Below are 27079 nucleotides of genomic sequence, written 5' to 3' on the forward strand. Positions count from 1 at the left end.
AGCCTAAGCGATGAAGAGCGCAGTCAGCGCCGGGCAGGCGGCAGGGGCTCGGCGACTTTTTGTTAGTGTGTTAACCATCCCGCATTTATTTAAGGGTGAGTATTGGGGAAAACTGGAAAGTGTGGCACCAAACATTAGCAGAGCACACCTCTGGGAGGTGCAACCACAGAAGATCCGCACTGTCCTCTTTGCACTTCTCTGTGTCTTCCAGGTTTTTTTCTAATAAGCATATATTTTTCTGTTATTTTTAAGGAACATTTCTTTGGGGGTTCTGAAGATTTGGGGACATGCTCCCTGCCCTCAAAAAGCTGAAAAACTCTGTTTAGGAAGATGATACTTTATAGAGCAGACCACTGGGACAGGGACTGGCATGTGGTTTAGACAAAGTGCGCGACAATAACTCAGAGGAGGGAGACGCCCCTGAGGCGGGGGCTGCTCCGCAGAGCTGGGGAGGCAGGCTGGTAATTTGCGCACCAAACGACAAAGGTTCTCTCTCTCTCTCTTCGTGGGGACAATCCCAGTCCCCACATTTTCCAGGTCCCATAACTGGTGTCAGAGGCAGACTGCCGCCACCTTTGGCCGCGGTGACAATTTCTGACCCCCGATAGCGCTTCTCCCTCTGACATCCGAGCCTCTGAAGTACGTTTCCAGCCATTTTGAGTTTTCACCTTGGTCCCGCTTGTGTGGTTTATGATTTATTTTCAAATGCCAATGGTCAAGCTTCCCACTCAGCACCAGAAGTGACGGCCACTCGGCACCTATTCCTCAGACTGCGGGGCTGGAAGATAGGGAACTACGTTTCCCAGAACCCCTTGCCACCATGCTTGTCCTAGACTGGACTCCACCAACGAAAGCCACCCACACAAGATTTGAGAAGTGGGAGAGAGCCTGAAGACATCGCTGCCTTGGCCCCAGTGGGCAGACAGGTGAGATCTGGCAGATAAAAGGGTTTGCAGCAGCTGCCTGGGGGTCCCCACCAAGCTCCCGCCTCAGTGCGCAGGCCAGGCCGCTGTGATGTCCTACCGTTCCTGTGACTTCCCGGTTTGCCAAACTTGAGCGGCAAACCTGAGCACAAGTGACAGCACCCAATGCTCTGAATTAAACCTCTCCTTTCTCTGAGTGATGGCAGAACCCTTCCATCTGCTTCCTAGATCACAGAAGCTGATGATGGCCAAGCACGTCTGCCTTCCAAGCTCAACGTTCTACCTGCGTTACGTCACCGTGCAAGATGCCTCTGATGACTGTTAGTATCTTGGATTCTGCCGTGTCTAAGTTCACAGAGAAAATGAGAGGCACAGCTGGGACTTCAGCTCAGATCCACCTTACTCCCCAGCCGGGACCTGGGATCAGCTCAGGTCCACCTTACTCCCCAGCCGGGACCCGGGATCAGCTCAGGTCCACCTTACTCCCCAGCGAGGACCCATGAACACTTTATCAAGGTGCTCCAGCTGCTCCTCGTGAAACCTCTGTCGAACTCCTCCATGAACTGGAGCTTCTTTCTCTACAAACCCAGAGAGTGTGGACGTGTCTGCAGAGACACACCACCAGGAATAAGGGTCCCAGAGGACCTGGGAGAAGACTGCATCCTTCGTTTGTTTAATTGGCATCTCCTTCCCTCCCTCCAGACCTGGAGATAGGTCAGTTGACAAAGTGCGAAGTCCGGTCCCAGCTGGGTTTAAGACAAGCCCGGGTGGTGCAGATATTGCCTGTTTATGGAGGCATTTATTTCTAAGGGAACTTGAGAATACAAGATTTGGGAAATTCTTGGCCCATTTTAAAGATAATAACCCCAAAAGAGCCATTTCCTGGGTCCTTTGGAACTCGCTTACTGTTTATGCCATCTCCAGGAGGATAAAACGTTGACTTAAGCAGTTTTAAATGAAGTAAAACTTTTGTTTTGAATCCAACTCAAGTGGAAGGTCAGAGGCTCCTGGAGCGAGTGCGGGCCGCGAGGCGTTCTCGCCCTTCTCGGCTCTGATTCTTTCACCCTACTCCGCTTCGGGAAGGAAGTGAACCAGTTCAAGAAATGAGACTAAAGTCGTTTCAGGTTTAGGATGATTATTTTTGAAATTGGTGGAAAATATGTATATATTTATTTTGGGCCCATTAGAGCTTTGAAACGTTAATGTTTAAATCGCCAGGATTATATGAATTCCCTTTCAAAATCATTGTCGTACAAAATCTGTAACGTGGTTTGGAACTGTCTCCCCACCCTGTAAGGCGATAGCACCCCTTCGTCCTCGATGCTTTTCCTTTTTAATCAAAGCAGATGTGCCTGCTCGGTGCCTCTGGCTTTGGAAAGTCCTAGAGAAGGGCTCCCCTTTCCACCGCAGGGATGGATGCTTCTGCCAGCAGTGAGGCCCGGTCTGAAGACCAGCTCAGGAGCCCCTTTTCATGGAAATGGCTCAGGCAACGAACGCTGGAACCGCACGATTTATTATGCTAAACATTTCCCTTCGGTAAGAAAATAAATTGTGGTAGAGGGAGGTTTGGAGCGCCAAGCAGGTGGTTCTAAGCAGGGAGCAGGCACATCGCAGGGCCAGCCAGGGAGGGAGGCCAAGTGGCCCTGGTTTCAAATGTCTTCAGATGTTTCCAAAGTGAGAACACAGTGAAGTTTTGAAAGTTCCCTAAAGCGTCCAGAGATCGGCTGGGTCACGTCCTAACTGGAGGATATGTAGGCCAACAACAGCCTGCGCGTGATCCCCAGAGCCCCAGGATCTACGATCGAGCCCTAGGAGCAAGGGAGCGGGGAAGAAGACATGGGGCTCTGGGCCCTCGCCTGCACCCCACCGCTGCAGCTGTCTGTTTGATGTGAAGATTGGGTTCTGCAGTGGCTCTCAACAGAAGAAGTTTATCCGGGACAAAGAAAGTTTAAAAACCTTGTCGCTTCTCCAACATTCTCATTTTTCAGATGAAGAAAATGAGGTCCAGGGAGGAGAAAGGACTGCACGTAGGTCAGAGTGTTAGACGCACAGGCCCTCGGGGCTGGAAGGACAATAACGTGACTTGTTCTATGTTGTGTTACATATGGCAGACCCGGGCAAGTTCGTCACCAGGTTTTTCCCTTTTCCTCCTGAACACACAATTAGACAGTTTCCCAGCTGTTGTTGGGTACGGCCACACGACCAGACTCTGGTCCATAAGTGCACCTACCCTCCCTCAGCTTTTCCCTTGTCTGCTGTCCAGACCCAGAGGATGTGGTGAAAGACGCAGAGCCTGCAGGAAGGAGCCCGAGTCCCCGAGTGACTGTGGAGCAGAGACCAGGAGAGCCACCCACCAAGACGCAATAACAGCAGAGGGGAGGGTGAGTGCGAAATAAACTTCCATTTATGAAGCCGTTGAAACACTGGTTGTTTATTACAGCGGTTAGCCTGTGTGACCAATTCAATACTGTGAAAGAATAGCTACTATTTTATATGTTTCATTGTGGCTTTTTGCCCACCCAGAATCCATCTTTCTTCCTTTTGGTTATTGCTTTTCTATTTTCCTCCTCCTTCATTAGTTAATCCTACTGTCAATCAAGTTGCCCCACCCTCCATAAGCCTGGGGGTGGGCACAGGACCCAACGTCAGCCAATCACAGTCTCTGTCCTGGGCCTTTGGATTCTGAGCAGAGAAAACGAAGAGAAGTGGTTGCAGGTTGCTCATCTCATCAGTGGATCCTGCTCCTTGGTGCCCAAGTAAGAGACCTGCTCTCCTTCCAGTCTTTTCCAAGACCTAGTTGTCAAGCTCCTCCTCTGTGCTCCTGCTATAGCCCTCCAATTAAATTTTCTTCTTTTGTGTCTTTGTTTTCTTGTTTGCCAAATCCATTTCTATTTCTCACAACAACAATGAAAACAACCAAAAACACCCCAAATTCATACATTATAAAAATGAAATAATAAAAGGGTTGCCTAACGTGGGGTGGTGCGTCACAACTCACCTAAGTTTCAGAAAATATCGCCTTACTTAAACCACACCCACCCTGCCAAGGAGGTGATAACGTTTTATAATCAGTGAGACTGAGACCCCAAGAAACATCATTTGCTCAAGATCACACAGGCAGCAAGTGGGGCAGCCTGATTTAGAAGGTCTGACTCCAGGTCCAGGATTCCCTCTGGTGGTCACCTTCACAGGAAGTGGATGCATTTTCCACTATGCTATGAAAAAGTAATGCATGTACATATTTAAAGACCTTCAATTTCCCTTATCACCAGAACCACTTTTAATAGTAACTTGTGCATCATTCCAGAATTTTTCTATGCATATACCAGTGTAGATATGTATTTTTAAATCTAGATAAATGGGCTTATTCTAAACACAGTCTTCTGTATCTTACTTCTTAACCTTGCACCTTGGGGATCATGCTGTGCTCGAAGAACACAAACCACGCCCAATTGTTTAGTGGCTACCTAGTCTTGCTGTTAGATATGTACCAGTATTTATCGATAATCATCTACCAATAGACATTTCACTGGCTTTCAGCAGTTTCACCCTTTCAATATCCAATATTGACTTCACATATTTATTTGACTATTTCAAATGAAATATACTCATTTCAATATTCATGGGTCTTTGGGCACATGTTTGAGTTCATCTGCAGAGTGGATTCCTAGACAGAAAATTGCTGGATCAAAAGGCACATGAAATTTAAATTTTGATACATGTAATCTACTTGTCCTCCCAAGAAACAACCCTAATTCATACCCTATGCAAACACATCTCAAGAAAGTTGACAAGTGGCCTCAAACTATGAGATAGCATTGTAGACAACTGAAGGAATGTTGTTGGTTCAGAGTTGCTGGGTTCATGGCTGCCTTTTGCCCATGAAATGCCAAGATTGTGGCTTTTGACCCTTTGGGTAATGGCCTAAAGATATTTGCCCTGGGCCCGGCCTCATGGCAGAGTGGTTCAAGTTCCTTGCAGTCCACTTCAGTGGCCCAGATTTGTGGGTTCAGATCCTGGGCACAGACTTACTCCACTGACCAGTCACGCCATGGAAGTGCCCCACATACGAAAAAATAGAAGAGGATTGGCTGTAGATGTTAGCTCAGGGCGAATCGTCCTCAGGAAAAAAAAAAAAAGATATTTGCCCTGAATCAATAAAACCCATGAACGCAAACAAACCAAGTTCCCTCCAACCCCGTCAGAAGAGGGAGGGTTTGATGCTCCCCAGCCAGTTCTTCATGTCATAAAGCTCTCAGCTAAACATGTAGGAGCCTCAGAGAAAGTTGCTGGTTTAGATTACGAGAAAAATAATGTGGGACTGTAAATAGGCCTTATGACTTTTTATGAGGAAGCCATGTGATGCTTTTACTGCCTTCACAGCAATAAATGTCGACATCAATTTAATTATTTGCTGCTTCCCGGCCTGCCCCCTTTCCACAGAGGGAAAAACAGCAGAGTGTTTTCACCTGGCCCACAGCGCCATCCAGGACCGCTAGATGAGCGTGCAGGATGCTGTCTTCAGATAGAGCATCCGAACCACAGAACTTCCGGCCAGAGCAAGGGTTCAAGGGGTCACCCGCGGACCCCATGGTTCCTGGGTCCACCTCCTAGACAACCTCGCTATTCACTACACGTGACCGTCAAGTGAACTGCAGTTCCCAGCGCATAACCACTGATTTCTCGTGTCAGAGTTGTAAAGGTTCTGGGAGATGGGAGTCCTTGACCTCCTGAGCCCGCTCTCCTCATCTATCAAACGGCCTGGTGCCAGAGGTCAGTGGTGGAACCCGGAGGTGGAACAGAGTATCCTGGGTTCAAGTACAGCAATCTCACGAGTTTCCAGGGTCTCAAACTGAAAGTCTTGAGAATAGTCGGCAACCCACCCTTTGATAGCTCCCTAATCTCATCTGCTCCTGCCTCCCCCTCCCCCTGCCCCTCCAGCCACTCCCAGCCACACGGACCCCCTTGCAGTTCATGGAACATTCCAGGTATGTTCCTACCTCAGGGCCTTTGCCCTGACTGTTAGTCTGGCTGCAATTCTCTCACCCAGGTTTCTACACGGCTCCCTGTCAAACCTCTTTCAAGATTTTTCTCAAATGCCACCTCCTCAGAGATGGCTCCGGACCAACCATCCTATCTAAGGTTGTAACGCCACCCACACCCTCAACACTCTCTCTTCCACATTGATGCTTTCTTTTTGCTCCATAGCTACATGTCACTAGCGGACATACATTACATTAACTGGTTTATTTGTGTATTATCTGTTTACCCCTGGAATGCAACCTCCATGAAGGCAGGGTTTGTTTCTGTAGTTTTGTTTTATTTTGTTTTTACTCTTCTCTGCTATATCCCCAGAGCCCAGAACAGTGTCTGGCATAAAGTGCCAGTGAATTATTGAAAGGTGAGTGAATTGGGGTGAGGTGATGTGACCAAGACACTGTGATGGGCTCATCAAATCCTGTTCCTCTTCCTGGACACACAAGAAGACTACATTTCCCAGCCTCCCTTGCAGCTGAGTGGGGGCATGTGACTGATTTCTGACCAATGGGAAGTGGGCAGCAGTGTTCTAAGCCAATCCCAGCACTTACTCCCAGGAAACATGCCCCCAGATCCTCCAGTCTCTCCTCCACTTTATCAGTGATGATGGAGGCCACATGACAAGGGGGCGGGGCCACAGAAAGCAGCCTGGATCCCTGTGTCGCAGCACAGAGGCAGCCACCCTGGAGAGTCACCAACCTAAACTGGACTTTGTGCGAGAGAGTAGCAGACCCTTATGGGAAGAGCCATTGAGATTTCAGGGTTTATTTGTGACTGCAGCAAAGCCAAGCCAACCCTACCTGACACAGTAATGCAGGTGGAAAAACACTGGCCTAGAACGCAAGAGGCCCGGGTTACAAATACATCCAGCTCTTCTATAACACGGCGTATGTATTCCTTGAAATCCTGTGCTGGGCCAAACTGCCGAATAAAAACCGCAGGGCTTATGAGAAAAAATGGATTCAGGAGCACCAGGCTGAGAAACTTCATCAGTGACGTGTCAAAAAACAAACAATAGGAAGCTAACAAAAATGGTTCCTCGGTTTACACATGTGAAATGGTTAAGAAATACACAAATGCTACAGTAAATATGACACTTGGCTTTGAAAAAGACCTCAAGTTTGCTGGGGAAGGAGGCCCCAGAAGGGTTGCAGCTTGTGAGCTATCATGAGTGGTGGAAAGAGAGTTGTCTGAATGCCTCATCTAGAAAGTTCTGCTAGATCTGGGATCAGCAAACTTCAGTTCTCAGGCCAGTTTGGCCCGCTATCTCTTTTGGTAAATAAAGTATTATTGGAACACCGCCACACCCATTCATTTGCATATTGTCTGTGGCTGCTTTCACGCTACACGACAGAGACGAGTGGTTGTAACCCAGGCCAGCAAAGCCTAAAATATTTACTCTCTGGTGCTTTACAGAGAACATTTGCCAACACCTGTATGTGAGGGTCTCTGGGATCTCACTGGGTGTGCCATCTTCCCTACCTCGATTTGCTAAAACAGCGCTGAGTAAACCCTAGTTCTGATCCCCGACTGCATGAGCAAGGACGGGGCCTGGCACACGCTCACACACGCACACACCACAGTCAGACTGTCTCTAGGAAACCATCCGAGCCTGTGTCCAGCTCTGCCCCATCCTGGGCCCTGTGCCCCTATCTGGGGGCAGCTGTCCTCCCCACCCCCGCCCCCACAAGTGCCCTCTGGTCAGCCCACAGCCACCATGGGCTGGGCAGCACCGAGCAAACCCACCATTTCCCCTTCCTCTCGGGGGACACCTGGGAAAGCCTGTCTGTCTGGGCGGCTGATGGGCTGGAGGGAAGGCCATGAGCTTGACCTAACGAGTCAAGTGCAGCAGCCCAGACTAAACATCCTTAATTAAGCTCCCGCGAAGGTTAAATGGGCAATTAGACTGATGTTCTATGACAAGCTGGTTCACCCTCTGCATCTCACACTGGAGTGAGGCTCTGTTCACAGCTGTGTCCCCAGCACCTGAAGTAGACCCAGACATGGAATAGGTGTCCGACAAATGTGTGCTGGGTTAGTCAGTCAGTCCACGAACCGTGTGCTTCCTGGGTGCCGGGCAGAGTGCCCGATGGCTTCCTCCCCATAATTCCCCCAGCAACTAAGTACACCCATTTCACAGAAGAGGAAAGCGAGCCTCAGGCCACTAAAGGACTTACCCAAGGAAACACAGCAAGTTAAGTGGCGGGAGTCAAACCCAGGCCTGGCTGGCTCCCAGACCCAGGCTTCTAATGGCTACAAAATACAGGAATTGCATAGCAAAGCTGAGGACAGGTTCTGCGTGCGCGTCCGTGCCTGTGTATAAGACAGTCAGAGGCAGTTCTGGATAACTGGGGCAATGGCGGCTTTCTCGCTCACTGGCTTTCTCCAGGGCTAACCTGAAGGGAGGGGAAAGGGTCTCCCATGAACTGAGCCCAACCATCAGCTCTCTTACCTGTGGTGAGTGGCAGTTTCATTAAGGGGAAAAGTGGGACTTCCTGGGCTGTCAGGTGGATGAGCAGAGAGGGGCTGTTATTCATTCCTTTGGGGTGCCTCTGGGACAGCACTGGGAGTCTAGCCCTGAGCTACTCTTGTCTCCCACCTTCAAACAGAAAACAAGGTCAAAGTCCCCTGTGACTCCTTCCACACAGACACCAGGCAGCTCCCACCACCCCCTGGCCCTCCCCTGCCCAAAGCAGGGCTTCCTGCCCAGCTCTTTGCCATCTCAGCATCCATCAAACATGGTAACATTTGTGCAGCCCACAAGGGACCATCAAGAGGAGGTGGGCAACATCTATGTTGGATTTGGTGTAAAAAAAAAACTACCGTGTTTTCTTTTTATTTTCTATTTATGCTAAGGAAAAAAATAATAAAACTCAAAGCTGGGGAATATGTTTAAATATTCAAAGAGTATAAAACTTACAAATAAAGGCAGTGTCACTTTTTTAAAGTAAGCTCTTGATCTTGCTTTTGAGAACATAATTTTTTGAATTAGGTTTTATGCTTGAAATGGCTACACACCAGCCTGGGTTCTCTTAGTTTTCTTCCCAAAGCATATCTGATGTGAGGACTTGAAAGGAAGTAATTTATGAGGGGGTGACCCCGGGAAGCACAAGTCAGAAAAGAAGAGAGCGAAACAGAGGAAGGAGACAAGCAATAAGGGGTGCATCAAAAATGGGGACCACTGTGGGCACATGGGACTCAGTCCCACTGGAGATCTCTGAGAAACCAGGTGGAACGTGCTCCAGAATCGTCCCACTGCCACCAAAAGAAAACTGCAGACCAATGTCCTTGAGGAATAGTAATGCAAAAGTCCTGAAGAGAATACCAACCAACAGAATCTGACGGCATACTAAAAAGATTATACACCATTTCCAAATGGGTTTGTCCTAGGAAGGCAAGGATGGTTCAACATATGGAGTGCGATCAGTGTAATGCACCACATTAATAGAACAGGGCAGGGGGCAATACATGCTCATCTCAACTGACACAGAAAAGGCGTTTGACAAAATCCAACACCCTTTCATGAAAAAAAAAAAAAACCCACTCAGAAAACTAGGAAGGGAAGGTAACTTCCTCAACAGGGTAAATGATGTTTATGAAAACCCCCCAGCTAACACCGTAATGGTGAAAGACTGAAATCCTTCCCCCTAAGATCAGCAGCAAACTCGGATGTCTGATTTCACCACCGCTATTCAACATCCTACTGGAAGTCGTAGCCAGAGCAATCAGACAAGAAAAAGAAAGAAAAGGCATCTAAATTTTAAAGGAAGAAGTAACACTATCTCTATTTGCAGACAACATGAACCTATACACAGAACTGCCCCTCTGGAGGGCATGGAATCAGGGGCATTTCTCCACCAACCCTCATCACTCTCCCATGCCCCGCTGCCACCCTCCCCCCTCCCATGGGAGAAAGATGTGCCATCTCTTTACTTCCAAGTCACACCTGGGTGAAAGTGAAGCAAGCTCCCGTGTGCCACAGAAAGTTCCCAAGCAGAACAGAAGAGAAACTCAGGTGCTTGAGGTGGGGGGCTGCCAGCTCCCTGAAGCTCCTCTGCCAGAGCTTCATGTGAACTGAGGGGCCGAGGGGATACCAGACAAGGTGTCCACAGCACGCACCACTGGTCGAGACATTTTAATGATGATTTCTTCAAGCTCTTAATAATCACTGTCAAAGAGACGTTTTGTTTGCAGAAGCAGGTGGTTTAAAAACACTTGCAACCAGGAGCTGGCGCAGTGGCATAGTGGTTAAGTTCACACGCTCCACTTTGGCAGCCTAGAGTTCATGGGTTCGGATCCCAGATCCAGACCTAGCACTGCTCATCAAGCCACACCGTGGCAGTGTCCCACATACAAAATAGAGGAAGATTGACACAGATGTTAGCTCAGGGCCAGTCTTCCTCACCAAAATAAATAAATAAACTTGTAACCAATTTTTATGACTATTTTAATATGCATAATAATTGAAACTGCTTTAAAGAATCTCATTGCACATCATTTTATATTGTGGACAAATACTTTAAAAAAAGAAAAAAGGTCTTCGGCTAAAAAGAATGGATTGCAAACCCAGTTGATTTTTTTCCATATCAGATCTTTCAAATTAAGGATGTAGCCTTTTCTAGAGATTTCATACGAATGGAATCATCGCACACCTGCCCTTTTGCATCTGGCTTCTTTCACTTAGCATAATGTTTTTGAGGTTTAGCCATGTAGTGGCACGTAGGTAAGCTGTTCTTTTTCGTTGCTGAGTTGAACTCCATCATACACCTAAAATGGGTGTCTTTCATCGAGTGTAAATTACAACTCAGTGAAGCCATTTAAAAGTCAATAAAGGTGAAGCTCTGACCTATAAAGTGTGCGAGTATCCCCGATCCAGGCACCCTGAGCGAGCCGGGTTTCCCCCAGGAAATATCTGTGAAGACAGAGATTCTGGCGAGTCCCTCCCCAACTAGCTTGGGGGTGTGCCATGCTCCCTGTGGTAGTGTCTGTGCTGGTACTGCTGTGAGCCACGGCACAAGGCCGGGGCACTCTGGCCTGGGAAGACCACCTCCTCTTGGTGGCCTGCAAGCCCCTCAGCCAAGCTCCTCAGCCTTGACCTTCCATGTTTCACTGTTTAGTCCCAAGAGCTTGTCTCATTCCCACAAGCACTGTAAGCTCTATCTTGCCCCAGGGCCTTTGCACATGCTATCGCCTCTGCCTGGGGTGCTTCCTTCTCTCACCTCTAAACCCCTTCTCAGTTGGCAAATCTCACCACAATGGCCATGTGCTCAGGGAAGTCCTGGTCACTCCCAGGCCAGGTCAGATGAGCTCGCAGCCCTGTGTCATATGATTTAAGTCCTCTGCGTGAGGGTGTGAAATATCTGTCCCCCACTGGACTGAAAGTGCTCGAGTTAGGGAACACACCTGCCCCACTCACCGTGGTGCCGTCGGTGTCTAGCACCCTTCATGAAATAACTGCGTAAAAGCATGAGTGAGCATACGAGCTCACAATGGTAGAGTTTGGCCAAGTTACTCAACCTCTCTGAGCCTGATCTCTTATTTCCAGGAGAGGATAGTGTATCATCTGCACTGGGGGCTGTTGTGACAATCCCGTGAGCTAATGTGTGTGCACACAGCCAGCCCCGGGCCTCACACGCACACCATGGTGACTATTCCCTGGGCCCCTTCTACAGACCTGGACCAGAGCCTGACGCGCTCTCGAACCCTGCGAGGCCTCAACACTGTCACTGTACCCATTTAACAGATGAAGAGACTGAGGCGGAACAGTGCTGAGTGACTTGGCCCACGTCTGATCACAAAGAACCATGCTTTTCATCACAAACTCTGCTGCCGAGTGAGGGAAGCAGGATGACTCGGGTCAGACACGTCTCCTGCTGGCTGCATCGGACACCAGCAGTGCGCTCCTCTGCGAGGGGCCGCTGGGCTGCGCTTCATGCTTGGCGTGCCTGTGTTCCCCCGGAGCACGAATGACGCGTGTGAGAGGGAATGTGGAAAGTAAGTGGAGGAGGGAATTGCTCAGACCCCACCCCCCAGGGCTGGGCGGCCTCTGGGTCCTTAGGGGTCCAAGGCCCTCATGTGGGGAACACCCAGTTAGATGCCCTCAAAGACCCCGGGCCCTCCTCCTACAGCCGTGACCTTCCACCCAGCTGACCAAAGGGAAGACCACCAGGGAAGCGGAGGTCAGCCGGCAAGGGGTGGTCGCAGGGAGGGCGAGAGCACCTCCAGGAGGGGAGCTTCTGGGGGGTCCCTGGGAGGGAGGGGCGGGCTGAGAGCACGGAGAGGGGAGAGAGGGGTGCAGGGAGGGGGTGCAAGCTGGGAGGTCACAGGAAGGGGCGGGCTCTGAAGGGGACGTCCTCGCAGTCGCTGTAAGCTTCCTCCTCTCTCAGGAGTCCTTTCCTTTGAGAGAAATGGGGTAGGGGGAGGTGAGAAAGACGAAGAGACGAATAGAGACAAGAACGAGAGACATGAAGATGAAGACAGGAAAGAAAGAGCGGCAGAGACGAGAGAAAGGGACAGAGAGACTCGAGTTGACCAAGAGAGAAGCAGCAGATGAGGCGACAGACCTAGAAAAACACACAACAGAGACGAGGCCGGGTGGGGGGGCCGGATCTCAGCAAGCCTCTGAGCTGGAAGGGGCCAGGGCCAGCCCCCTTCTTACGGCCAGAGACCTTCACAGGAAACCTTCTGATGGACTCCAAAGAGTACAGGATCCCAGCAAAAGCCAGGGCAAGCCAGGTGTTCGCAGAGCTCACCTTGCATCAAAGCCAAGTGAGGCGCCCAGGGCCTCCCACCCCCCCTCCTCAACCCTCCTCCGAGCCGCTGATGGCCAGCCTCGGGGGCAGGAGGGGGAGCAAGGAGGGCATGCTGGCAGGTTTGGCGGCAGAGGCCTGCTCCTCGTTAGCGCTCGCCCAGCTTCACAGCACAGCTCTAATTGTGGCTGAGTATGTCATGTTATTTTGATTCATATTTCCTGTCTGGGAAACAGACAGGAGTGCTGGGCCCCGGGCCAGGAGGGAGGGCAGGAGGGCAGGGCCAGGAGCCTGCCCCCTCGCTGACCAGAGCCCCCGCAGGAACCGGAGCTTTCCAGGGGCTGAGCTGCGGCACGGCCACCCTCCATCTGTGCTGCCCCCGAAAGTTCATGGCGGGGCATGGCTGACCTCTGACCCACGCTGAGTTCAAATCCTGCCTCGTGCTCCCCCCAGCCCAGCCTCATTTGTCTCTCTATGCAATGGGCACGTGCGGCACTGTCTGGTCTGCAGCAAAGCCTTCGACGCCAGATGGGCATGTGGGTGGCACCATGGTGTTGGGCATCATGCTTCTTCTTGTTGTTACTTCAAAGCACAGAGGCCCAGGGACAGGAGCCCCATCTCTGGAGGAGCGAGCGGGTGGGGAGGAGCCTGAGCTCTGGGCTCGCTGAGCATCCAGTCTCCCTCCCTGGACAACGGGTTCACACTGACACCCTCCTCACCAGTCCTGGGGCAGGAGAGACGGGTCGGTTCACACACAGCTCTTAGAACAGCATCTGGCACAGCCAGTGCTCGGCCAATGGAGCTCCTATCCTCGTCCTCATCGCCATCCTGGTTATGAGCAGGCCTAAGGAGCACCCACTGGACCGAGGGCCTGTTTCTGCTTCCTTCCCCACCGAGTTTCTGGGGGCTTCCAGGACTGACTCTGACCTCAAGTGGAAACTCACAGCATTGCGAAGCTGGTTCTATTGAGTCCGTTCTCCGGGAATCACCCACGTCTGCAGCACAGCCAGGCGAGGAGGCCGGGAGCGGGGTTGGGAGCTGCCGACTAGACAAAGGCCTTCTACTGCCTTCACCCGCGAAGAAGCCAAGAGCCGGCACAGGGAAAGCTCTCAGGGGCGTGCTTGGGGGCTGGGGAGTATTTTTCCTTTAATCGGTGGTGGACAAGCCCCCGAGCTCCTTCCGTGTGCCAGGCGGGCTCCTGGGTCCTGCCCTCCCGGGCTCGCCATCTGCTTGGGGTGTCATATCCACAAGACAACACTACCTCGTGTGTTACCCAGGCCAGTGAGTAGGACGGATGCTGTGTGCCCTCCCCAGGGATCAAGACAGAGGACACTTCCCTGAGCCGTGCCCACAGCTGGGCAATGCAGCATGAAATCAACATCAAAGCAGGAATGAAAGGAGAACCTTGTGTGTATTGTTAAAGGAAGCAAGCGGGATGCAAGACCATAGGTGTGCATGTATCTGTGCATGCACACACATATGTACATGTGCACATGTATCCACACACACATATGTATACATATAGATATACACACGCGTGTCTTCTTGTATATGGTCATACATAAATATAAAAATAATGCTATCCTTTGTATAAGAAAGAGAAGAAAATAAGAATCTGTTTGCAAGGAATGACCCGTGTCCATCAGCAGATGAACAGATAGACAAAATGTGGTCCATCCACACAATGGAAAATTATTCAGCCATCAGAAGGAGTGAAGCGCTGACACGCACTACAATAAGCTTGACCTTGAAAACATTGTGATAAGAAGCCAGGCACAAAAGACCACACATTGCATGATTCCATTTAGATGAAATGCCCAGAAAAGGCAAACTGGTGGAGAGAAAGTGGATTAGTGGTTGCCAGGGGCTGGGACATTAACTGCAAATGGGCATGAGGGGTCTCACTGCGGGGGGGAAGTGTTCGAAAACTGATCTCGGAAGACGTGAAGTGACTAAAATCTTTGCGTTGTATATCTGAAACGGGCAAACTCTATGATGTGTAAAATAGACCTCAATAAAGCTGTTTTTAATTAGGCTCTGCTTCCTTAAACGCTGTGTCTTGCAGGCACCTGCGGGGGCGCTGGAAGGATGCAGAGAGATGGACACTCATTCTCAAAGAGGCGGAGGGGCCAGCTGATGGACAGGGACAGGAGGCATGCGCTCGGGAATTCAACTCAGCTGGATTTTCGAACCAGGGGAGTATTTGCCTGCTCAAATGTGTTAATTTAATACAAAAATAAACCAATGTCCATTTGAGGGGTCTGCCTGCCCCCAGACTCCGGGCAGAGAAGCACTCCACTTCGCTCCTCCAGGCTGATGGAAGAGTGGACCCCGGGTCACCTGAGCCCAGGTCCAAGCCCTTCCAGGGCTCATGGCTGAGTGACCAGGAGGTGATGAAATTATGGGAACCGAGTGGCATCCTCCTGACCTTCGTCCCAGGGAGCTAACCATCACTGCCCTGGCGGCTGCTCTCCATGCACCGAGAGCCTCTACGCGGTGGGACCGTCACAGCCGCCATGGCCAGAGCACCTTGCGGGGAGGGCTTGATTCGTCTCAACTCATTACAGCCCCATGGGGGAGCATCACCATCATCATTTTCATCCCCATTTGAAAGAAGGGGAAACTGAGGCCCAGGATTTCTCCGAGCTCCTGAAAGGTGGAGCAGAGAACCAGGCTGGCAACTTGTCTCCCTGTTCACATTTTCAGCTGCTTCTGAAGGAAGCCCAGGGGTCATGGGCCTTCTTGCAGAGGCCACAGGCACAGATAACTAGACTCAGATCCCCCTACCCACGCTCTGCTCCCCACCACGGAAACAGCCAGCGGGCCCCTTTACGTAGTCCTCCTGCAGGAACCAGCAAGAGACTGGGACATCCCCAGGCTGTCCTCCTGCCCTGCACCTGGTGGGGACACTGTGGCCGGATCCCCGTGGTCAGAGGCAGCCTGCGCCTGTGTCTTCCTCCGCCACAGTAAAAGCTGGTCCCCTTTCCTTCTGCCGGCATTGCCTTCCCAGGGCCCTCGGACTCACAGTGTAAGGTTTTAACCTCCTTGCCAAGTCTTGAGAAAACACCTCGGACGTGTTTCACCAGCAAAAACAAAAGCCTCACAGTTCACACGGTGCCCAGCAAAGATTGGGGGAAGCGGGGGTGGGGGCGAGGTCAGGCTAAAATAAGAAAAACTGGATTCTGGTTTTTAAGGGAAAATTCACATACCGTAAAATTCTTTAAAATATGCAATTCAGTGGTTTGTTAGTGTATTCACAAAACTGTGCGACCATCACCACTACCTAAGGCCAGAATATTTTCAACCCCCAAAAAGAAATCCTGCACCCATTAAGCAGGCAGTTGCCAGTCCCCTCCCCCACAGCCCTTGGCAACCAGCAAGCTACTTTCTGTCTCCGTGGATTTGCCTATTCTGGACATTTCTGTGACCTTTTGTGTCTGGCTTCCTTCACTCTGTATAATGTTTGGAAGCACATCCATGCTGTGACGTGAATTGGGACTTCCTTCTTTGTCATAGTCAAATAATATTCCATCGTATGGACAGACAACACTTTGTTTCTCCATTCTTCACTAATGGGTGTCTGAGTTGCTTCCACTCTGGCCATTACGAACACCGCTGCTCGGAACATCCCTGGACGTGTCCTTGTGTGGACACGTGTTTTCATTTCTCTTGGATGTATACCTAGGCATGGAATGGCGGGGGAAATGAAGTCTCGTCTGAAGGCTGGTGTTCCCTTCTAGGAAAGACACTTTTCCACCCACATCTCAACCACAGGAAGGGGGCGGGGACTGCCCCCACCGAGATGGGCAAGGGGCACTCAGGCAGGGAGGGCTCCAGGAGTCAAGAATCCAGGTGGCATTCTGAGTGGTGGGCATCCTCTGGGCCTTGTGAGGTGGGGGCACTGGGAGAGCAGAGTCTGAGAGGTCCAGGAGCTTTCTAGAAAGGAGGCACAGTGTGAGCCAAAACCCCACGGTGGGCACCCACACAGCCCCAGACCACTGGCGACTCTGTGTGGAGGGAGGGGCTCTCAGGGCACCAGCTACAAGCGCCACTGTGCTCTACGCCCTTCCCAGCTCTCCTGCTTGATGTCCATCAACCACGACATAGCCCTGGCTATGGGGTCTGCCCGAGGAATCCTGCAACAGACCCAGGTGAACTCGCTACAGGTGAGAGGTCGGAGCCAAGACGTGTGGTTGACGGGACACCCAGAGCTTTTCCTCTTGAGTATCCACAAGAACATTCTGGGCAGCTAGAATCCAATCCAAAGATCAGCCCCATACGGAAGGGTGAGCCCCACAAACGTCCATTCATTCATTGGTTCATTCATCCAACAAATATCATGAGTCACGTGCCAGGCGGTGAAGAGGCACCAGCGGCGAAAGACAGAAATCCCTGCTTTTGCAGGGTTCACAGTCTGGCGGGGAAGCCGGATATTACACAAATAAAAACTTCTGATGCAAAGCGCTATGGATGCCACCAAGAAACTGAGTGGAGGTGAGACAGGGAAGCTCCAAGAAAGGGGAGGATTGGCCCACACAGGGCGACGAGGAAAGGCATCCTTGAAGCTGAAGCGTGAAGGATAAATTGAACCCACTGTGGGAAGAGCTGGGGCGGCATCCCAGGCAGAAGGGACGGGTGTGTGGCGGGTCCAAGGGGGGACGGAGGGCCCTGCAGAGGCTGTGGGCAAGGCGGGGGGTGCACGGGATGAAAGTGGGGAGACTGGCGGCATTTGGACTTTCTCCTAAGGGCAAGAGGAAGCCAGGGAAAGACTTTGCTGGGGTGGGAGGGTGATGTGTTCCACTATGGGTTGTAAACCTCCCCGGCCTCTCTGGCTGCCTGACGGGCCGACAGGACTGGAGGCCTTGACACGGCACAGGCTGGAAGCGGTGGTGGCCGGGGCCAGCGTGGCAGCAATGCAGGGGGACGACAGAGCCGAGAGGAGTTGGGAGCTGGAATGTCAGGATTGTCTGGGGAGGAGGAGGAAAGACGCCATCATAACTGACCACGTGATTCAATGTTCGGTGTGTCACCAAAAGTCCTGGCCTGGAAAAGCAAGCCATGTGGAGAGGCAGAGCCGACGGGGGAGGAAGCAGAGATGGCCGTGGGGGCAGGAGCTGGGAGCCAGCCTCCCAGGACCCCGTGTGCCAAAAGAACAAGCCATCTGCTCAGCGAGCACCTGGTCCCCAGCCCCAGCAGCCAGAGGGAACAGCCAGGCCGAGGGCTCCTATCCTGCGCTCGCTCCCCACTTGGAGAATTCTGTCTCCGATCTGGAACCTTCCTCATGAATATCCTGCACAGATGTGAGAAAGCAAAGTCTCAGGCCTGGACAGAGGTCACAGATTTCAGAAAGTGGTCGTCAGAAAACACTCGCTTCTATTTCTGCGAAAGCCCTGGGAGATGAGTCATGATGCCCGAGGCCTGGGGAAGGCCTGGGACCAGAAGGCCTGGGGGCGCTCTCACCTTGGGATGGAGGCCTGAGGCCTGGGAAGGGTCTACACTGGGGGGACCCAGGGCAAGAGCAGGACACTGCCTCTTCCTTATTTCGAATTACGTATTCAAACAATAAAACTTGAGGCACCTTTTCTGTATCAGAAATTCATTTCAAGCCAGTGCTGGGAAGAACGTAGGATACAGTAAAGTCTGGAGGGTAACGCAGCTGGATAAGAACACTACTGTCACAGAGCAATGTTAGTCATCACAGTCGTTAGCAACATCAGTAATCGTTACTGAACTGACAGATAATTAATACTGTAACTAACAAGCAACTGCTAATTAATAGTGAGAGCTGTTCTACATGCTCCACATTTAGTCCTCACAACCACCCTGTGAGGTAGGAACAATTCTTATCCTCACGGTACAGATGAGGAAGCTGAGGCTCAGAGAGGTTGAGTGACTTGCCCAAGGTCCCACAGCTATTGAATGGCAGGGCCGAGATTCAAATCCAGGCTGTCTGGCTTCAGAGAAGTGATTTTCTAGTGAACTGAGGGTTAATTAGAAAGCCCTCTTTGTTTCAATTGTCACTAACGCATAAAAAAGAAAAACACAAATACAACTCTCTGATCACAGGATGTAAAGGACTGGGGTAGGTACACGCATAGAGGATGGATAAAGACACACACACAGGGTCTCAGGCTGGAGGGTCTGTGGGTCCCAGCCCTGGGGAGGGAGGGCGTGCACCTTGGGAGGATTCCTCATACCCCTCGGGGCAGTGGTGGATGAGCCAGCAGGGCCAGGACGAGGTGGCCTTGGAGGAGCGGGGTCAGTCTCCCTGACCAGTGGGTGTGGAAGGGCCTCTCCAGACAGAGGCCTCCTCCAATGAGTGCCCCCTTGGCTGTCCAGGGTGAAGGCCTGACGTGATAAATGCCCACCCGTGCGGCTCCCCATGGAGGCTCGGCTGGAAAATGCCACTCACGCACCCTTGCTTCTGTCCATCCGTCTGTCCGCCCCCCCATCCATCTGCTCGCTGGTCCCGTGAAGCCGCAGGGACAAATTCGCAAGTAAATACAGCACGTGCATGACTAAGGGCTGGGCCGGCCTGAACAAGCCGTGGGATTAAGGGATCGGCAGACGCGACACTGGACGAATTTCGGGATCCGGGAACCTGGGCTCGAAGCCCGACCTCACCGCATGCTCCTTGTGCGACCTTGAGTAGCCGCCCGGTGCGCCGGTTAGTGGGTCCTTAAACGTGTGCCCGCACGGCGGTCCCCATGGCCGAGGAGTCCCGTCACACGAGGCAGTCACACAGCCCCGGTGAGCAGAGGGCAGCCCGTCCGTGGCACCTATAGTTGCTGCAAAATAAGGATATATCTGTGCTTAAAAAGAATGAAAGCTGGCAGACCAAAGCATCAACAGGATTTAGCCCTGAGTGTTGGGGTCACACACAATTTTTATTTTCTTAGAGGTAATGTTCTGAGTTGTCGAGATTTTGTACTATAAAGATGTAGTTTTGATGGGAGAAAAAGAGGCGAGTTGTTTTCTTAAGCAGAAGCTCGCCGCGTCTGGCAGTCCTCCCCATGGCTGGCCTGGAGGGGTGCGGTCAGGGCGGGCTGGATCTGCAGGCTGCCCCTCCGAGGCCCCCTGAGACCAGCAACACATGCAGGCTGCCGGCACCCCCAGCGCAAAAGCCTTCTTTCCATAACGCCTGGAAGCCCGCCCCAGGAAACCGTGTGGGGTCTTCTGGGGAAGCTTGAAGGTCAAGGCCACAAACCCATGTAAAGAGAAAGCCCCGCTATGGTTGGCACCAGGCGGGCCCACCTAGGAGGGACAGCTGACCTGGAGGCCCTGAGGAGCCAAAAGTGGGGCGGCGAGGACGGCTCTGCCAGCCGACCTGCAGCAGGGACCCTACTGGGCACCCTGGCCTCTGACCACATGGCTCCTCATTAAAAGTGTCCTGCCACGTCCAGCAAACGCCAGGGGCTAACCTCTAGGATCGTGGGGTCAAGGTTGCTGCCAGAAGGCTGGGAGCTCTGTGGCTCATGTCTCTCACGAGCCTCGCATGCCCGCCTCCCCTCTACGTTGGTGCAAAGATCCTTATTTAAGCTACAAATTGAATTAAAAACTCACATTTAATATTTAGTTATGGTGTGGTTAACGGTTTTATGGGCTGGCTGTTGCGTTCCTATTTGCTGACAATGTTGTCCTTTATGTCTGCCAAAACCACGCTGCTCGGATGACGAGGCAGACGCCAAGTTATTAACAATTATTACCTTTTACAGTCATTTTTGGCCTGGGCATGCTTTTTCGGTGGTCTCATAATTTCAAAACAGGGACCTTTGAAATCATACCCCGAGAGCAAACGGGCCTGCGGAGGACGCTTCCTCCCTCCCGGCCCGGTCCGGCCCATTGCCCATTGTGACAGGGTTTTCCACCCCACATTCGTGCGGGGCAAGCCGAGGCTCCGGGCCTGTGACACAAATCATCTTCCTGGAGAAACAGAGCCCTGTATGAGGCCAGGGGCCTCTGGGAGGGCGCCCGTGGGGGCAGGACACATCGCACTGCTCACTGGGACAGAGCATGACATCACGGCCGAGGGTAACAGACCAGCAGTGACGTGGGTGGCCTTCACTGTCGTGAGCTGAGGGCACACAGAGGCCCCACACGAAACTGCCAGCCCTGTGACACCACCATCAGCAATGCGCCTCATGGAGCTTTCTGAGCCTGGCACGTCTGGACGGATTGTCAGCTGCATCATTATTTCCCATGTGTGCGTGATCTGGACATGTGGCAGGGTCTATGTGTGCACATGGGTGTGTGTGCATGTGTGTGTGAGTGCATAAGCGTGTATATGTGTGTGTGTGAGAGAGACAGAGGACAGAGAGAGATCTCATGACCTTCTGGTTCTCAAAATAACTTTCATGAATTACATCTTCCTTTATATATACCTATATGGAAGACTAATGGGGAAAAAACCGAAATCTATATTATTCTTCCTTTTGGGGCCCACATCCTCTGAAATTAAACACTCAGTCCTGATTTTTGAACCGAGGGGCCCAGGCACAGGTTTTCATAAGTGGAGAACAGGCGGGAAATAATAAAGACTGGGTTTGCGTGCTGGTTTTTACCCCTCCCTCCATGCTTCAGGGAAAAGTGCAGAGGTATGGAGGCTGTGGTGGGCGCATGGACCACTTGGACCAGATGTCCTTTCTCACTCCTGGCCTCAGCACGTCGGCCCCACACACGGGGTCCACAGCAAGCTGGTCACCAGCACCCATTTTAGTGGCGGGTCATCCCTCAAAATGCCTCAGTCCATCATTGGATGAATGGCAGCATTTCCATATGATGGAATATTATTCAGCCATGAAAAGGAATCGAACAGTGATCCAGGCCACAACATGGAGGAACCTGAAAACATTATGCTGAGTGAAAGAAGCTGGTCACAAAAGGCTGCATATTGCACGACTCCACTTACATGAAATGTCCAGAATATGTCAATTCATAGATATAGGAGTTCGTGGCTCCTGGGGGCTGGAGTAGGGGGAATAAGGAGTAACTGCTAATGGGCACAGGGGTTTTTTTGCGGGGGTGATGAAAATGTTCTGGAATTAGATGGTGGGGATGGTTGCACAACATTGTGAACCTACTAAAATCCACTGAATTGTACATTTGAGATGGGTAAATTTTATGGTAGGTGAATTTCATCCCAGTAAAGCTGTTGAAACAAGAAAATGCCTCCTATTGTGTCGCAGCGTCTCCAGCCCCTGCCTGGGTGGCCCTGGGTCAGTGAAGCTTCCTGGGTGGCCATGACCCCATGACAGACACATCTGATTCCCAACAGAGACAACCCAAAGTGTGACAGGTTCCTGCAGAGTGACGCATGCTGGGTATTCATTTTTCAGGGGTCCCCAGGAAAGTCACCTGGACCCGGCTGGATCCCCTTGTAGCTGTCACTCTGCGGTGAGACTTGCTTTCACTGGGTGCCAGACTGGCTGCTCAGTGAGCCTGTGGGACAAAGCTGGCTGGTGCTGCCAGCTTGCAACATTGCAGTGCGAATGCATGTGTTCGGGCTTGGTTTAAAGGCAGACGTGCAGGTGGCTGTTAACTCTGTTATAAAGGATGAGCTAGAATGTGATGGCCATAGTGAGAAAATCAGCCACATGCTATAGACGAAAGCCTAAAAGGAGGGGCCGTGACCCGTCAGAGACAGATGTGGGCTTTGCTGCTCCTCCCACTGAGAGCCAGTCTAACTCCTCTCCTCCCAAATCTAGGCCAGCCCTGGGGACCTGGTTGCCAACAGGACATGGCAGGGAGACACGTTGGAAGCCCAAGCCTAGATCTAAGAAGGCTTTCTGCTACTGTGTTTTCTCTAGAGACATGCCCTCTGGGAGCCCTGAGCTCATACGACCACTCTGAGACCACCACACTGAGGAGGCCACCAGAGGTGACAGTTTCAGCTGAGCCAGCCTTCCAGCCACCCCCGCCAAGGTGCCAGACATGTGAGCAGAGCTGCCTTGGATCCCAGAACAGCCCATCCATTGGCTGAATATCACTAGGTGACCTCCACGGATGCCACACAGAGCAGAAGAACCACCCAGCTGAGCCCTTCCCGATTCCCGACCCACAAAATCATGAGATAAAATAAAACATTGTCATCTTAATTCCTGCTACCCAAATTCCTGGCACTGTGTAATATTACACCAGAAATTCTCAGTGAGGGTGAGGCTGCTGCCTTGAGGGCGTTTGAAAACTCAGGGTGTATTTGGTTGAGACGTGCATGGGGCGCTAGTAGCACTGATGGGAGGGGTGCGGGCAAGGGATGGCCGGCCTCCTGCAATGGGCCGGAAAGCCTCGTTCAACCGAGAACTGCCCCTGTCCTGTACAGCTCTGACAGTCATAGCGACAAAAGTCGATTTTATAATTTTCCCAGCCTGGAACATGACTCTTTTACATACAGATATAAGGCACTTTTTAATGGTTTTCACATCTCCTGAATCTTCCAAGAATGCAACCACCATATAAATCAAGGGAAGACTACAATGTGCATGATTCAAAACCTTACTAAAAATTATTTTAGCCGATCCCAGCGGGGGCTGGCGAGCCCAGGTGGTGTCTGAGCCATCCACACGGCCCTCAGAGCGGCTCCTTCAGGGGCTCTCGTCCTCCTGACAAGTCTTTGAGTCCGTAAGAAAACAGACTTGGTCCAGATTTCAAAAGTCTCAAGAATGAAAAGAAGAGCTTGACAACATGCCAGGGAACAGTATCTTCTCTAAAACCCAAACGCATTAATGCTAAGTGGGGAGAAGCATTGGACACTTGGTCAAGCCTTCCGGGAGAGGCGAGCCCGAGCACTCTCGTATTGGAACATGTATTTTAAATAAATAACTTCCCCTCCATCCCTCCTTTGTATAAGAGTTGCGGCATTGTTTTTGAAATTGTGTTTGTAGATGGGTTATGCGACGTGACTTCCATTTCAGGATAAGAAAGGAGGTGTTGTAGAATACTCATCATAAAAAAGGAGGCATTGGGTCTGACAGGGTGAGAACCATTGTACTAAGTGGACCTGGGTCCCTGGAGCCAGCCAGGAAGGGCAGAAGTTTCTTGAAAGAGTCATAGGACCCTGTGGCTGCTGTGATCCCTTTTGCTTGCTCCTCCTGCCAAAGGACTGTGAAGATGGCAAGGGCGACACGAAGAGATAGTTAGAAGAGGGAGAGTAGCACTTTGCTGGGTATCAAGGACAAGCAAAATGAACAGAGATGTTTATGCACAGGTCAAAATTAGCTGGCAAAATGTGTCTTTGACTCCCCCAGAGCAGACCTGGGCTGCGTTCCCTGTTGCCTAACTCCTGTGTGATCCAGGGCAAGTCAGGCTCCCTCTGTGAGCTTCAGTTTTCTTGTCTGTAAAATGAAGGAATTGAGCGAGGCCATCAAAAAATACCTTGAAGGAACACAGAGTCCCTAGCAAGAAGCGATCATGCCTCTCTGCCTGGGGACCCCCTGGAAGATGGCCCATCTGCCATGACTGGTTCTTCCGTACATGGGCCGGGTGAGGAAGGGCCTGGGGACCAGGAGGGGAAAGAAGGAACATCCGTCTTCATCCTCAGAATCAAAAAGCACCCTTTCAAACTGACCAATATGAAAGACAGAGAAGAAAAAAATCCCACAACACATTGAGGTTCTGAACACGCATAGCAAGGTCATTTCTGGAGAGAAAAAGTGAAAAAAAAATAGGGCTTTTCAGCCTGTGAATAAAAAGTGTCCTTTAACAGGCGATAATTATATACAGGAAGGCAATTAAAGTTTTAATAATTTAATTACCTTCCTGCAAACCCATCAAGGGAAAATATGGAGTGAAAACATTTTTGAGGGCCAGCAGCCACGAGGATGGCGATCAAAGCCCCCTGAGATGGCTCCATGCTCGGGCGGTTGACACATTAATTTTTACGGGCTGACCGCCGTTATTAATAGAAGAAACTAGATGGAAGTATTTTTCCACGGTGGGGGGGACCACATCATCATTTGATGCCTGATGTTACAGCAAACATGGTTCTGGCTCCTCCGTGCAAATAAATCTTGTTTGCTTTGACCTTCCTTTGGCTTGAGGCAGGGCCAGCTTTCAAGACTGGGCTTCACAGAGAGGGCTCCCCGCTCAGGGCTGCCGTGTCGGAACATCAACAAGAAACCGTGAACGGAGATCAAAGCAAGTCCAGTTAGAAACCACAGGACGGAGCTGGCACGGCCAGGCACAGCGGGGCGGGAGCATCTCGAAGCTGGCACACCCGCCAGAGATGGCCTGCCGAGTCCGCCCAACCTCAGCCGTCCTCTCACCCCACTGGGATCACACCTACACGAGCGCAGCTGTACTGCTATTTACTTAACATCTCTGAATCCACCCACCGCTTTGTTGTCGTTGCTGTTTTACTGTCGTAAAATACACATCGTATAAAATTTACCATTTTAACCATTTTAAAGTGTACAACTCAGTGGCCTTACATGCATTCATGATAGCATGCAACCATCAACTCTGTCTGGTTCCTGAGCTTTTCATCACCCCAGAAGGAAACCTTGTACCCATCAGCAGTCACCCCGTTCCCCTCTCCCAGCCCCAACCACCACCGATCTGCCTTCTGTCTCACCAGTTTGCTGCTCTGGACATTCCATATACATGGAATCAGATACAGTGTGGCCCTTTGTGTCTCACTTCTTTCACCCGTTACTTTTTAAACTGAAGTAAGTGTATCTTTTAAAAGGAAACTTTGTATGATTATCAACAACAGAAGATCTGGATCACCTGCCATAGATAAAAAATGACCATAACAACTAACACATCGCCAAACTGTGCAATTCAGCGAACTCGTGTTGAGCTCCTCCCACGACCCAGTCAGGCGGCTGGGACTCAAGGCCCCTGGGAGCTTCTGAGAAACTTTCTGAGTCACCTGAGTTACCAAAAGACAGCCGGCGAGGACTCCGGTGAGGACTGACTCCATCCCCTCTCAGGTGGAGGGACGCCTGCTAGGAGGTGATCCTCCCCCCCCTCCCCGGCTGCAGCTTTGGAGAAATCCCTGAGGCAGAATGAGGAGGCGTGCAGGGTCCTGAGAAGGAATGTAATTGGCGTACAAGGGAGCCCTCCGCCAAAATGAGAGTCTGCGGGATGCAGCACGAAGACCTCGAAGGGGGAAGATGGGGAAACCTTTCACATCGGTACATAAATTTCTGCCTCATTTTATTGCACAGCCACACAATATCCCATTGTACGGCTAGACCATCAATTATCTAATACGTTTTCTATTGACAGATATTTACAATGCTTCCCCTTTTTTTTGCCATGACAAACAATGCTGAAACTGATATATCTTTGCAGTCATTCCCTCTGTGTGTAAACACACCCTTAATACAAATTTCTAGGACTAGAATGGCTGGATCAAAGGATATGTGTTTTTCACACTTCAATTGGTATGTCCAAGATGCTTTCTCTAGAGATGGTCTCAGTTTAACCTCTCAGCAGCAATGGATGAAGATGCCCATTTCTGCACCTCATCAATATGGTGAGTTATGCCGTTTCGGGATCTTGGCCAGTCTGAGAGGTGAGAAATGCATACACTTCGCTGGGGTTTCAATTTGCTCTTGAGATGTATATTCCTACCTCCATTTTCCAGATGAGGAAATAGACTCAGAGAGGTTAAGGAACTTGCCCAGGGTTACAAAGCAAGTAAGTGCAAAACCAGGATGCGAATCCAGGCCCAGCTGACTCCGTTTCCTGGGCTTGTCCCCCTACTTTCCTGATGCCTCTTGTGGCATGTGGGGGTGGATTCTGCCACTTGCAGGTGTGGCTTGTTCCACAACTGGAGTGGAAGCTCCTAGTTGGCAGGTTCTCTATCCTTCCCATAAGCCCCACTGTGCTGGCTCAAGGCACAGAATACGAACACCCCACAAACACTTCTGCTGGAACTCCTGGGTCGAATTCTCACACCTCACACCCACAGGGCAGCCTGGCATCGAGGGGGCCACAAATGGAAAGCAGAAACCATGAGGACACAACAGCTAAAGAGTTGTCATGGGGACGCCTCTGTGGCCTCGCAGTGTCTGCTAGCTTCCCTGGGCGCCCTGCTCAGAAGGCGGTCCCAGCGGGGCTGAGGGAGGATTGGTGCCAGGGCCCACAGTCCTCTCCAGGCACCCTTCCTGAGGATGGGGTGTTAATGCCTAAATATAGAAAACTGGGAAAAATAACCAGGACCATCTCCCACCAGCTACCTGCTCAGGGCTGGTGAGTCTCATATCCCACTGGTTCTCGAAAAAGCGAGATTGTATTTTTTTTCAGGGTGTCAGGTGTCTGTTACAACTTATCGTTAGTGATAACAAACCCCTAATGATCAGAGTTCAAGAGACGATCTGAGTACTTTCCACAGCCCTAAGGAAACAGGAGAAGGCAGAGGGAGCC

The 27079-nt window shown here is 51.2% G+C and overlaps 2 long non-coding RNA genes across 2 annotated transcripts in view; one reads left to right on the forward strand and one right to left on the reverse strand.

Annotated features, from left to right (window-relative positions):
* Positions 1-19492, reverse strand: part of LOC139082254 (uncharacterized) — a 93506-nt gene extending 74014 nt beyond the window's left edge. The window contains exon 1 of the long non-coding RNA XR_011538063.1: positions 19334-19492. This is a non-coding gene — a long non-coding RNA (uncharacterized lncRNA). The remainder of the gene's footprint in view (positions 1-19333) is intronic.
* LOC139082255 (uncharacterized) lies at positions 11995-18291 on the forward strand. Its single transcript, XR_011538070.1, has 2 exons — positions 11995-12139; positions 14775-18291. It is a non-coding gene; the product is annotated as an uncharacterized lncRNA (long non-coding RNA).
* Positions 19493-27079: the final 7587 nt, after the last annotated feature.

Source organism: Equus przewalskii, chromosome 3, assembly GCF_037783145.1.
Source record: "Equus przewalskii isolate Varuska chromosome 3, EquPr2, whole genome shotgun sequence".
Lineage (NCBI taxonomy): Eukaryota > Metazoa > Chordata > Mammalia > Perissodactyla > Equidae > Equus > Equus przewalskii.